This window comes from Arachis hypogaea, chromosome 3 (assembly GCF_003086295.3).
Source record: "Arachis hypogaea cultivar Tifrunner chromosome 3, arahy.Tifrunner.gnm2.J5K5, whole genome shotgun sequence".
Lineage (NCBI taxonomy): Eukaryota > Viridiplantae > Streptophyta > Magnoliopsida > Fabales > Fabaceae > Arachis > Arachis hypogaea.
Window position 1 is genome coordinate 27,928,876 of NC_092038.1, and position 12,988 is coordinate 27,941,863.

The window sequence follows — 12,988 nt, forward strand, 5'->3', positions numbered from 1 at the left end:
AGTAGGAATTCATGGAGGAGACATCATTTTAGAAATAGAGGACAAACTTGAGAAATCATTGCAAAATGAGGAATCTTATTGGAAAGATAAGTCTAGAGTCAAATGGCTCAAATTCGGTGATCGGAATATAGCTTTCTTCCATCAGAAATATAGAAATCAAATCCGAAGGAATAAAATTTGGCAACTAACTGGCAATGGTGGTGAAGTGGCTACTTCAAATGCTGGTATTGCTTCTGTAGCTGAATCTTATTTCAAGGACATCTTCTTCTGTACTTGTCATGAGAACCCTGAACCTCTGTTTACTGATTTTGAACCTAAGGTTACAGCTCACATGAACCATAGGCTTCAAAGACTAGTGACTATGAAAAAAGTGAAACGTGTAAAATTTAGCATTCATCCTCAAAGTGCTCCAGGAGATGATGGTATGATAGTAAAGTTTTTTCAAAGCTTCTCGAATATACTTAGTGGTGATGTGTTTCGAGCAGTTAAGAGCTTCTTTTTAGGAGGCAGAATTTTGAAGGGTTTTAACCACACTTAGATCTGTCTTATTCCCAAGATTTCTGATGCTAAAGATATTACTCAAGTAAGACCAATAAGCCTATCCTTAGTCTTTTACAAGATTATCTCTAAAGTACCTGTACATAGACTTTAGGGTATGATGAATAGACTAATTTGCCCTATGCAGAGTGCTTTTATTAAAAGAAGATTAATCTCTGATAATATCCTAATTGCTAATGAGTGTATGCATTACTTGAAGAACAAAAAAAAGGGACTCAAAAATGAAATGGCGCTAAAATTAGATATGAGTAAGGCATATGATAGGGTAGAATGACACTTTCTTTAGTTTATATTGGAGAAGTTTAGTTTTGACTCCTGGTGGATCATGTAGATTCGAGAATTAGTGACAACTGTTTCTTATTCTATCATTGTGGAAGGACAACCCTATGGTTTCTTCAAACCAAATAGAGGTATTCGACAAGGATCCTCTGTCTCCCTATCTTTTTCTTTTCTGTGCAGAAGGTCTCTCCTTGCTACACAAGGCAGAACAAAATAGACTAATTCAGGATCTTCAGATACATAGGCGATCTCCCAGGGCCAACCACCTCCTCTTTGCTGACGATTCCATCTTATTCTGTAAGGCTAATCCTGAAGCATGTTCAAACATCCTACATTTATTGAATTCTTATGAAAGCATCAGTGGCCAGAGGGTAAATCTTAATAAATTTGCTGTATTCTTTAGCCACAACATTCCCTCCACTACTCGTACACTACTGGCTAACTCTATGAATATTAATCATATTGGGGCCCAGGATAGATACATTGGTTTGCCTTCTACAGTCTCTAAATCGAAAAAAGGCTTCTTTTAGTATGATCAAAGAGAAGGTTCAGAAGAGAATCCAAGGGTGGAAGCGCAATCTTCTATTGTCAGGTGGTAGACAGGTATTGCTTAAGGCAGTGGGAGAAGCTATTCCTATTTATACATTGTCTTGCTTCAAGTTGTTTGATGGTTTAATTTCGAAAATTCACTCTCTACTTTCTTAGTTCTGGTGGGGACAAAAAAGTTCTAAAAGGCGGATGGCTTGGATTAGCTGGGATACTATAACTCGCCCATGAAGAGAAGGAGGCCTTGGATTTAAAGATCTCAGAATCCAAAATCTGGTGCTTTTAGACAAACAGTTTTGGTGACTTGTAACACAACCTACTTTCTTATTATCCAAAATCCTAAGAGGTAAATACTTTAGCAATGGTAATGCTATAATTGCATAAATTGGAGTCTTACATTCTTGGGGATAGAGGAGCATGCTGGAAGATCGAAAGATTGTTGAAAAAGGTCTTAACTGGGCTGTGGGTACTGGAGAGAATATCCGAATTTTTGAGGATTCTTGGCTGCCTCGTCCATATCCTTTAATGATTTCTGACATGCCAAACAGACATGCTATTTCTGAGTTGGTTCAAAGAGTTAAAGATCTAATTACTAAAAACAGGAATTGAAATCAGAATCTCATTTAAGAATTATTTTCCCAAGACGTTGCAGACAGAATTTTGTCAGTTAAAATTCAGCAGAGTAGGGACAAATTGCAATGGGATTTGAACAAATTCAAGCAATATGATACATGTTCAAGTTATAGAATTGGCTATTTATTTTACCATCCACCTTTGGAGTTTTGCCCTAATTATATGCAATAGAAAAAGCTGTGGATTGATCTATGGAAGTTGAACTTGCCTCACAAAATTAAGCTATTTATCTGGAAAGCTCTTCATGGCCGGCTTCCGGTGCTTGTTCAGATTCACAATCGCATCTCATCTATATCGCTAATAAACCCCTGCTATCATGAAGCAACAAAAACAATCACTCATGTTTGATCGATTGCTCTAGAATTAAAGAAGTATAGTCTCAGAGTTATTTTCGTGATTGTCTTCCCCCTTAGAGCCCTAACGACTTTTAGACATGGTGGATTGCATCAACAGAGATGCTTAACCCGTTGAAGAATGCTGACCGTAATCCTTAATTGCTTACCATCATTTGCTGGAACTACCAGAAAGCTCGCAACCAGTTAATTTTTGAAGGTTCTACTTCAATGCCGTCTACCATTCTAGCAAGCTCTGTCAAGTTACTCCGTGAAATCCAAAGAACTCCCAATTTAGATCGTTATCTCCATGAAGCAAACTCTTAGTTTCATTCAATTTGATTTATCATTCTTTCTTCTTTAAGATTTTTTTTCGTTTTTTGACCATGCACTATTAGATGAATACCTTCAGTGTATTGTTTTAAAAAATCCCTACCTTTCATGATGTTATCCTACTTTTGGACATCTTTATATTTTATTTTTCAATAATTAATGAAATATAACCTACTATTTTAAAAAAATATATACCTTGACCCCAAAAATTATTTCAATACCAAAAGGAGTACATCACAAAATTTACAAACAAACTTTAGATTTTTAGAATAAATTGACAAAAATTTATATAAAAAAAATTAGAATAGATAAAAATACATCACAAAATTTACAAATATTAACATATATTTTAAAGATTATTTTTTATAGACAAAAATATTCATATTTTACAAATCCACAACAATATGATATTTTTGTTTGTCGAAAACAAATTTTGTGATGTACATTAATATTTACAAATTTTAATTTGTACTATTGTCCATCCAAAACTTTTTTACTATACTTTTATCTATTTATTTTATATTTTTATCAAAAATATTATTTATATATTATTTAGTGGACATCTAGCTACCGCGATTATATTTTTATATGTAAGGTACGGTTTATTTTTTTCCATCAATAGGAGAGTGTTTTCTCAGAACACGAGATTTTGTTCCTTCAAAGAGCTTTCTAAACTAATCTTAATTTCTTTACAAACCATAAAACTAAATAACTTTCACTGTCCAACCAACATCACTGTCACACTTATCACGTAACATCGTACCCATACACTAGTTCAGATCTCATATTACAATGGCAAATTTGGGATAATTGACCACAATAAAAAAAAGACTTCGAAATTCCTACAGCAATGGTTTACTGTGACCAGTCAAAATGCAGTTGCACAAGGGAGTGGAAAGAGTGGAATTAGGGCTGATGGGATAGCAAAGCGTGGGAAATAAAAATTTGCTTTCGAAATACCAATGGCAAAGAGGAATATCCAAGAATAAAAAAGAAGGACTGGAAGAATTAGAGGTGGTCCATCTCATCAGCAGAATAGTTAGGGATCTAAGTGAGAAGAGAAAAGGGAAATTTAAAAATGAGTCCCGCTAGGGAGACAATGACTTATTTGTACAATATGTACAATGGGTTATTGAGTTATAAAATGAACATCCCTCATACTATCTAGAATAACCATTTGAGTACTAGAGATAATAAACATCTTCCCAAAAGCTTAAATTGATTTTCGAATTCACCAAGGATTGAACTCTTAATCTTTCGGATCTAGAGTTCTAATACTATGTTATGATACTACTCATCTCAAAAGGTTCAACTGATAGAAAAAGGTAACACTAATAGTTATATCTCTAATACTCCCTAAATTTCCATTGTACACATTATATAAATATTTTATTAACTCCTCGTGCTTTCTTTTTAAAAAATATAAGTATAGGCTATGAAAGTATGAATGAATAAATTAAAGAGCCAAGTCATTGATGATAAATGGGGCTATATCTTCACTCTAACTTCAAATTGGCCCAAAAGAAAAATATGTCACACTTATCAAAATAGTACAAGAATAAAAAATACGAGTGGATAATGCCTCCCTTTGAGCTCAAAGGAAATAGAGAAATTCAAGCAAATCATAAAAAGGTCCATAGCCCAGGGGAGCACAAGCAAGGAAGTCAGTCCGAGCATGGAGCAAAAAGAGACCGAATAAGTGGATATACAGAAAATTAAGTTGGGTTGGTCTAGCGATTAGTTTATTAATTCGTTCAAGTAAGTATTGGAAGTTTGAATTTTATTTTATTCATGCGATAACTAATTAGCAGCGACAAATTTTTAAATAGTGCTCCGATCAGCGACGAATACTCCGATCACGAATTAATCATTGGCCTACCAAACTAAAAAATATCGTGACAAAACAAAAAATGAATCTACGGAAAAAACAAAATTTAGTAAAAAACAGACAATAAAAAAAGGACAATCAGCTGTCGAATAGGTGAAATATATTGTATAAAAAGTTAAATTTCTCGATCAAGTTCTTTAATTTTTTTAAATTTGTAATTAAGTCTTATATTTTAAAAGTTTTTAATTAATTTCTTATATTAGTTTTAAATTTATAATTAGATTATTTTTAACAATACGTTACAAAAAATATTTTCATCCATTTCACTAATTAGTGAACCTCAACATATCCGTTAAGTTAAATGTTTTTAAACGATAAAGATACTATTATAATTTTAAAATTAATATAAAAATCTAATCAAAAATTTAAAATATAATAATTTAATTATAAATTTAATAAAATTATAACAACTGATAAAATAATTTAACCGATATGAAATTGGCTAATGACGAGGAGAAAAAAAAGAGAAATTTAAGCGAAGCCTAGCTTATACACTAGCCATTAGGAGCAATCTTTAGTAGAAGATATCAAAAAGGAATTGACGTTGAAGAGATGAGATAAAAAGCACCATATTTTAATAGTGGAAATTCATATGCAGTCGACTTCATGTGAAGTTGATTATTGAGAGCGGTTAGATAATTTGACTAATTTGACTAAATTTTCATTTAACGACTCTCAACTATCAACTTCACATGAAGTCAACTGCATCTGAATTTTCACCTATTTTAATAATATATGAAGAAAAAATTACTAAAAAAAATTAAAACTAAAAAAAATTTGTAAAAAGTAAAATGTACAACTTGATAGTATCAAAAATATTTTTGACACTCAAATTTTGGCAATAAATTTTACCTAGAGTCATCGAAAACTAAAAGATCAATATAAGTTGTAAATCTCAAGTTCCCTTTTCTAATTATTTTAAATTTCTTCTAATCTAATTATTATAATTCCTTGTGATGTATCTTGTCATAACTAGTACTATGTATTTCAACACAAAAATTTAACACACAATTTATCATGAATACTAGTTGAATATAGTACTAATTATATTTAAATTAAAATAAATCTATACGATTTATTAATTATCTCAATTGGAGAAAAGAATACAAAATCAATTGAGATTGAATGAAAAGTAAAAAAACTTTATTCAAAACCAAGTAATTACATACATTTTCTACTATAAGACTCTACAAATATAAACGATGCGAAAATACGCATGTCGCTAATTACGGTGTTGATTGGTGATGGTCAAGTCCAACTATCTAATCGACATCAAAGGGCTCCCGCTATTAGTAGATTTTGATAAGAGTAATGTGTATAATGGATTATTTATTTAGTCTAATATGAGTTAAAAATAAAAATTATTTACGAAATAATAAATTTAAAAATTTTTATTTAATTATTTCACATTAAATTTTAAATTTCAAATTCTACAATTTCAAATTTTAAATTTTTAAAAAAATTTATTAGTTATTTCAAAAAAATAACCATCTGAAATTCTTAAATATTCTCTTCTTTTTCAACCGGCGGCCACCACACCTTCATCAATAATTATCCCATTTCACTGTCGCTATTTGGCTTGTCACACGCCACTCATCCTTAATAAAAATAATTATCCACTTAAGGATAAAAATAATCATCCGTATACCTAATGAATTGAACATCTAACATTTTAATTATATATAACTAAACTCAATCCAATCAAAATAATCATCTACATAAAAATAGAATAATCATCCGCATACTTATTAAAATAATCATCCTAAATTGACCATTAAAATAGAAGAAGAAGATGAATAAACAGAAGAAACTATTATTGTGGTGAAATATAATTTTAAAAGACTAGTCATGACAAAAGCGACACTGTTGTGAAGCATAGGGCTCAAATTATGAAAGAAGCTAACCATGCTTGGATTTGAAGAAGAAGAGCATAGTGGTATCATTTGTGAGAAGAGACTTGAAGGAATGGGAGAAAACGAAGGCGCCTCCGTCACAGCCAGTGTGTCGAAAAGAAGGCACACACTGGCTGTGACGGAGGCGCTGGACGTCCGGGTTGCTACAGTGCCGTTAGTTCAACCCACACAATATGTGCGTCCTTCCTTGGCGGTGGCCTGTGCGGCAATGGTGCTAGTCGGAACAGTGTCGGCGCGATTTTCGATGGCAACTGGTGACCGTGGCGTTAGTGTACCGGCGAGACTCCATGAGAAAGACATAGAACGCTGACAAATCGTATTAAGAGAGAAAAGTGAGAGAGGGATATAATTTCACTACTAGAAAATTAGTTATTACAGACGGATATTTTCGACGGATTTTATCCCACGGAAATACAGACAAAATTTAAGAGGGATTTTTTTGTCGAAAAACAAAAAAAATGAATTAGCATAAATTACAGACGGAAAATAAAATCCGTCGATAATTCCGTCGAAAAAATTATTTTTTTTTCCGTGAAAAATGATACAGACGGATTTTTCCATCTGTAATTAAATAGACAAAACGCTATTTTTTATTAAATTATTACAGACGGAAAATCCGTCTGTAATTTAAAATTTTCCGTCGGAAACATTCAGATAACCCTAAACTCAACCCTATCTTCTCGAGCTCCATCCACACCCCACACAAGTGAGAGCTCCGTCGCACGAGTTTCTTCCTCTCTCCTCCTTATTTTGCAATATAAAATTGTGCTCCTCCGCTCCCCTTGCCGGTGGTGCTACCGTCCTCCTTTTGATGTTTCTCTTGAGCTCAGAGCCGGCGGCTCCATTCACACTCCACACAAATCTAACGAGCTTCTCCCTCTCTCCGTCAACGAGCTGCTTTTTCTCTCCGTCGCATGAGCATCTTTTGCCGCTGTCGCCGCCGCTCGCGTCGCACGAGCCCTCTCTGCCGCCGCTCTCGTCGCATCTGCTCCCTTCGTCATCGTCCCTTGGAGGTTAGATTTTTAATCCGCTAATTACCGAAACTAAAGCCCTCCGTTTTTCTTCGCTTGGAGGTTAGTTCATTCAGTGTTTCATTCTTTTCGTTGTTCTTGTTCTATGATTTGATAATGGTGATTGATGATATTTATGCAGATCTGCTTTCATTCCTTTTGTTCCTTTCGCTTGGTGGTTAGATTTCATGCAGATCTGCTTCAATCAAAACAAATAAAGTCCTAGTGGTTGTAACGATGAAGAAAGACAATATAATATGGTGTTGTCTATAGTGTTGAAGGGAAAAAGGGAAGAGTTCTTGGAACAGCTTTTGAGTTCTAGGAACAGATCAAGATCAAGGAGTGGAAAAAAGAGATATTCATATGCGGAATGCTCATCATCTTCTTCAGATGTTAGTAAGGAATAATGATTGACCAATATTTTACTTTGCTTTTGACACTCATCATCTTAGGAATATTTCATAAAACTCTTTTGTTGCAGCAGAAGAAGATGTGGCAAAGAACAGCAATGATCTCTTTAAGCAGTTTGATGGTAAGTGTATGGTTTCATTGCATAGCAAAATTGGTTGCAAAAAAATAGCAAAATTGTTTTATTATTGGCATTCTGACGTGTGTGTCCATTAGCAATCTGGTTTCAGAACTCTACTCTTTATCATTTTAGCATGTTTCATACCTCCCACCATATTCAACCTGTTCCTGCCACATTGTTTCATTATGTAGGAAATTTGTGTAGGAAATTGATGGCTTGAAGTCACGGGTGGTTGAATGTTCTAGAGACAAAAACTTGATTAATATGGCGACAGAGGAAATGGGGCAGGCCATAGAGGAAGAACGAAGACTGCAACATTTGCTGTTCAAGTCCTTACTTCCTAAGGACGATGCTGATGAAAGAAACTGCATTTTGGAGGTTAGAGCAGGTGATGTGTCACTGTTGAATAAGAATATCTATTAGTTTTTATAATCAAAATTGTTCTCCGATGAATGTGTATCAAGTTGTCTTGGGTTGTGTTGATTGTTTCTTACTTTTGTTCTGTTTTGACTTTATTTGTTGCCACTTTCATTTGCTTTTACCACTTTTGACAGGCACTGGTGGGGAAGAGGGCTTCTTTGTTTGCAATGGACATCTTCAAAATGTAAGGTTGCATTTGTGTCATCCAAATCAAAAGGGAACTACTGTTACAGTTTTCTAAAAAATGATATTGTCTACCATAATACAGGTACGAAAAGTATGCTCACAAGAATGGCTGGAAATTTGAAGTAGTAGATATTGCTCAATCAGATCTTAAAGGATACAAGGTACATATTTTGTACATTCTGTATGATCTGAGTTACCTGCTTTACTCAAGTTCCTGATATAGTAGAACTGCATTTCATCCTTCATCTGATGGATTTTTTGTTTGAACTTCACTTTCTCAGGAAGCTAGTGCAGCAATTGTAGGAGATGGTGCTTTTGGGAAACTAAAATTTGAAAGTGGAATCCATAGAGTACAGGTTTTGGCTACAACCTTTTACCATCCATGAACAAATGTACTTTCTGTTATTGCTGACTTCTTTCTTCCTTTTTTTTTTAAAATAAAAAACAACAAAACAAAAGAGAGTTCCTGTGACAGAAAAATCAGGACGAGTTCATTCCAGTGCTGTTTCTTTTGCAATCCTCCTCAGGCCGATGAGGTAATTAAATAACTAATAGCTATCATTATGAAATAGTATTTTATGTTCAGTCTAGTATGAGACAATGATATGTTTAAGTATATGCAGGTTGATGCTCAATTGAAGAATGAAGACCTAAAAATTGATACCTATAGATCTAGTGGTTCGGGTGGTCAGCATGCAAATACAACAAACAGTGCTGTTAGAATAACTCACATTCCAACTGGGATTACAATTTTTATACAAAATGAGCGTTCTCAACACCAAGTGAGTATTTTCAAAATATTGGGCATAATTTTCATTTGATGATTTTAATCTGAAATGTGTTCCATCAGTTAAGATGTCTCATTTCTACATTCTACATATGCTTTCTTATTTTTGTTTAGAACAAGGCCAGAGCACTTAAAGTATTCTGTGCAAAGCTATTTGAAATGGAAAAGAAAAATTCTTGTATTTGAACAAGATATGCTAGATTTAGAGAGGAAAAAAAAGTAGAAATTATGATAGATTTAGCATGGCATCAAATGTATTGTTATAATTGAATGTTTTTATTTATTTATGAAAAACTTCTTAAATTTAGGGTTGACTACTTCAAATAACAAATAAAAAGGGTTGGTGATATCTTTTCTTTGTTCGAGTCCGAAACGGTGGAACACTTTCTCTGAAATTGTAGAATTGAGGACATATCCTAATTTCATGGTTAAACATATCCATTTGTGTTAAAATCCTGATTTAATGTAGCTGGCTCCTAATAATTTTTTGCTAAGGCTTTATGGTGTAGTATATACTATTACTGGAAAATGTAAAACTTGAATGGACTTGTTGCTGGTAAATTGCTCTGTGATTTCTTCTTTGCTGGTAAATTACTTGAACCCGCCTGTACCACATCATTCTTATTTTTTGACATTAATAAAGTCCGCGTGATATTTATTATTAAGGTTTCAAGATTGCAAGCTGAGAGGGATCTTAGAGCGGCATTGGAAGTTGGATTGAGTATGTCTTCAGGATAGTTTTCCAATTCACGCGGCATGGATTCCAAGGTTCTTTCATTTCTAGCAAAACTTGATATTCTTTTTCCATTCTGATTTCTTTCTCTATATACACAATCTTACAAAATCGACTTATGCGAAGACAAAGGCCGAGCTGGAGGAGATTTCACTTGCTGAAGCTGATGTTGCCAGGTTGAAGCAGAAAGTTGCAGAACTTCACCATCAACTTAACCAGCAGCGACGACATCACTATGGTTCACTTACAGATGTGGGTGATCGATACCAACATGCCCAAAACCATCCTCAGCAGTAAGTATGCCCAAGCAATGCTGAAACCAAGTTCTAAATCGCGTTTCTTTAATTTATAAGGACCTGCTTTTTGTTTCAAAACTAGGATCTCTAGTCGAATACCCTATGTAACTTGATCTGATTTATGCAGGAGATTTCTTCAGCAAGATTTTGATTCAACTCTTGCCTTTTATAATCATGAAAGGAAACAAAGGACCGAGATAATTTTTGTTCATGAAAACTTATTCCGCCCACCATTAACCTCATAGTTCGAGGGCCGCCATTTTCTCACTTGAAGGCCAATCTTTTATTTTGTATTTTTTATTTATTATGATAAAATCTGGCCATTGTTATGAATTAAAGTTTTCATAGCTTAAAATAACATGGCTATGCATTTTTTCTTTCATTTTCCTCAGGAAGGCTTGTTGGGCACAGATTGGAGAAATCTCAAAGGACATGTATTAGCAGCCGGTAATGGCAGTCGACAACCTACTCGAAAGCAATTTATAGTGATTCAAAAAGTACTGAGGCATCGACAAGCATGTCTGTAGATGAGCTTGGTGCCGTTGACTCCGCTGCTATGCCCTCCACCTCAAGGGCTGCAGAGGTAAGAATTTAGTTCTTAAGAATTGTGCCTTGAAAAGTGCCTCTTTTTCAAAATTTCATTAACGTGTAGAACTATGAAAAACTAATTGTGTATGTAGTCAATGCTTCTGACTTAATCTTTGTTCCAATCACAATATCACATGTCTATCTAGGACAATTTTGGCAGTATATATAGTATGATGCAGATCAAGCATTGTTCTACTCAATGAATAAATGTTCATGTGAGCTGAAAACCATTTCCAGAAGATGGTTCTATTTTTACATAGGTTGAATTATTGTGAACTGCAATTGTCTTGGAAATTATTTGACTTTTAAAATTTGAACCTGTTTCTCTTTTTATAATTTGTTTATCTGATCTCCTGCAAATGGATTATGATTTTTAATTGAAAATTGTTTGGCTTACGCAGTTTGGATCTTAGAAGAATTGAACAAGTCGCCAGGAGATTTTTAATTGAAAATTGTTTGGCTATCTGTTCATCTCATATTATTGTTTCAAACTGTGGTGAGGCTTGCTTCCGTAGCAAATGGGAAGAAATGAAACAAACATGAACAATCAAAGTCTCAGGCAAGTTCTCAAGTTCTACTCACATCATCTGTTGATTTTATCTATAAATAAGTAAACGATGTTCTGTTGGTTAAGATTGTGATACTCTTCTCTTCTTAAGTAATCTCTATAGCTGACAGAGGGTTTTGGTAGCTAGTGGATATTACTCAACCTATTTGAGTTATAGGTTTTTTCATCTGATTTATGATATCTTGTTTCTCGTGGTGAACATTTAGGCTTCTTGCATTGGCTACTTCCTTAGCTAAGGGTATTAATAGTCTATATACTGTGAACATTTAGGCTTCTTGCTAAGGCTTCTTGCACTGGCACTCAACCTATTTTGGAGCATATATACGACTATATATTGCTTCTACTACAACTTTCTTTTCGTCTCGTATCTTTCTTTCTTACTTGATTTCTACATGCATCCATCATCCATGTATTTACTTCTCTGCTGATCTCTCATTTCTCTCTGACCTTTTTTAAAAGAAAAGAATACACCTTTATTTTTATTTTGTTTCCTACAGGGGCTTATGCTTTAAATTAACTTCTTTATTCACAATCATCGAGTACATGAGTATACTTTCTAGTTATTAAGAAGCACCACCAGTTATTAAGGAGACTCCTCTTCTAGTTCAAGATTCTGCAAAGATTAAAGAAGCACCACCAGGTTCTTTCTCTTTTTCTCTTATTAAATTTGCAGCCCCAAATCGAAAGTTATTGGAACTAGACCAGATGTTGAGGTGAGCTTCACTTGTGAATTTGTTACTTGAGATGAAGAATACACTGTACACAGATTATGTTGTCACTATTTTTTCATTTTTGTCAGAATTTGATACTTGAAAAACAGATGAAAAATGGAAAAATATAAGGAGGCAGAGAAGCCTGAGGCAGAGGATCAATTCATGACCACACTGTTTCATTATTGTATATTTTGACTTAATTAGAGGACAATAGTTGATGTATCAATACACTTTGTTGATGTATGGTTGTTACTTGTTATTATAATTGATGTATCAACACTTTGTTTATATTTTGAAATATATTGACTTGTTTGTTTATAGTACTTTTCTTTAAGTTTGATAATACGATAAATTTGTTTATTTTTTGAAATATTATAAATATTTGAATACAAATTAGATAAAAATTTGTATTAAATTTATATTTATTTTGTATGAAAACAAGTTTATTTTGTAATTGAAAAAATAAAAAAAATTATTTTACCTTACTGACGGATTTACAGACGGATTTTCTGTCTGTAATCAGAGTGTGAAATGATTTTTCAAGTTCAAATTACCGACGAAAAATCCGTCGAAAAATCCGTCTGTAATTACAGACGGAAAATTTGTCGGAAAATCTGTCGGAAAATCCGTCTGTAATTACAGATGGAAAATCTGTCTGAAAATCCGTCTGTAATTA

General features: G+C 33.5%; 1 pseudogene; it reads left to right on the forward strand.

The window, feature by feature from the left end:
* The first annotated feature begins 7,104 nt into the window (after positions 1-7,104).
* On the forward strand, positions 7,105-12,630 carry LOC112790027 (peptide chain release factor 1, mitochondrial-like; annotated as a pseudogene).
* Positions 12,631-12,988: the final 358 nt, after the last annotated feature.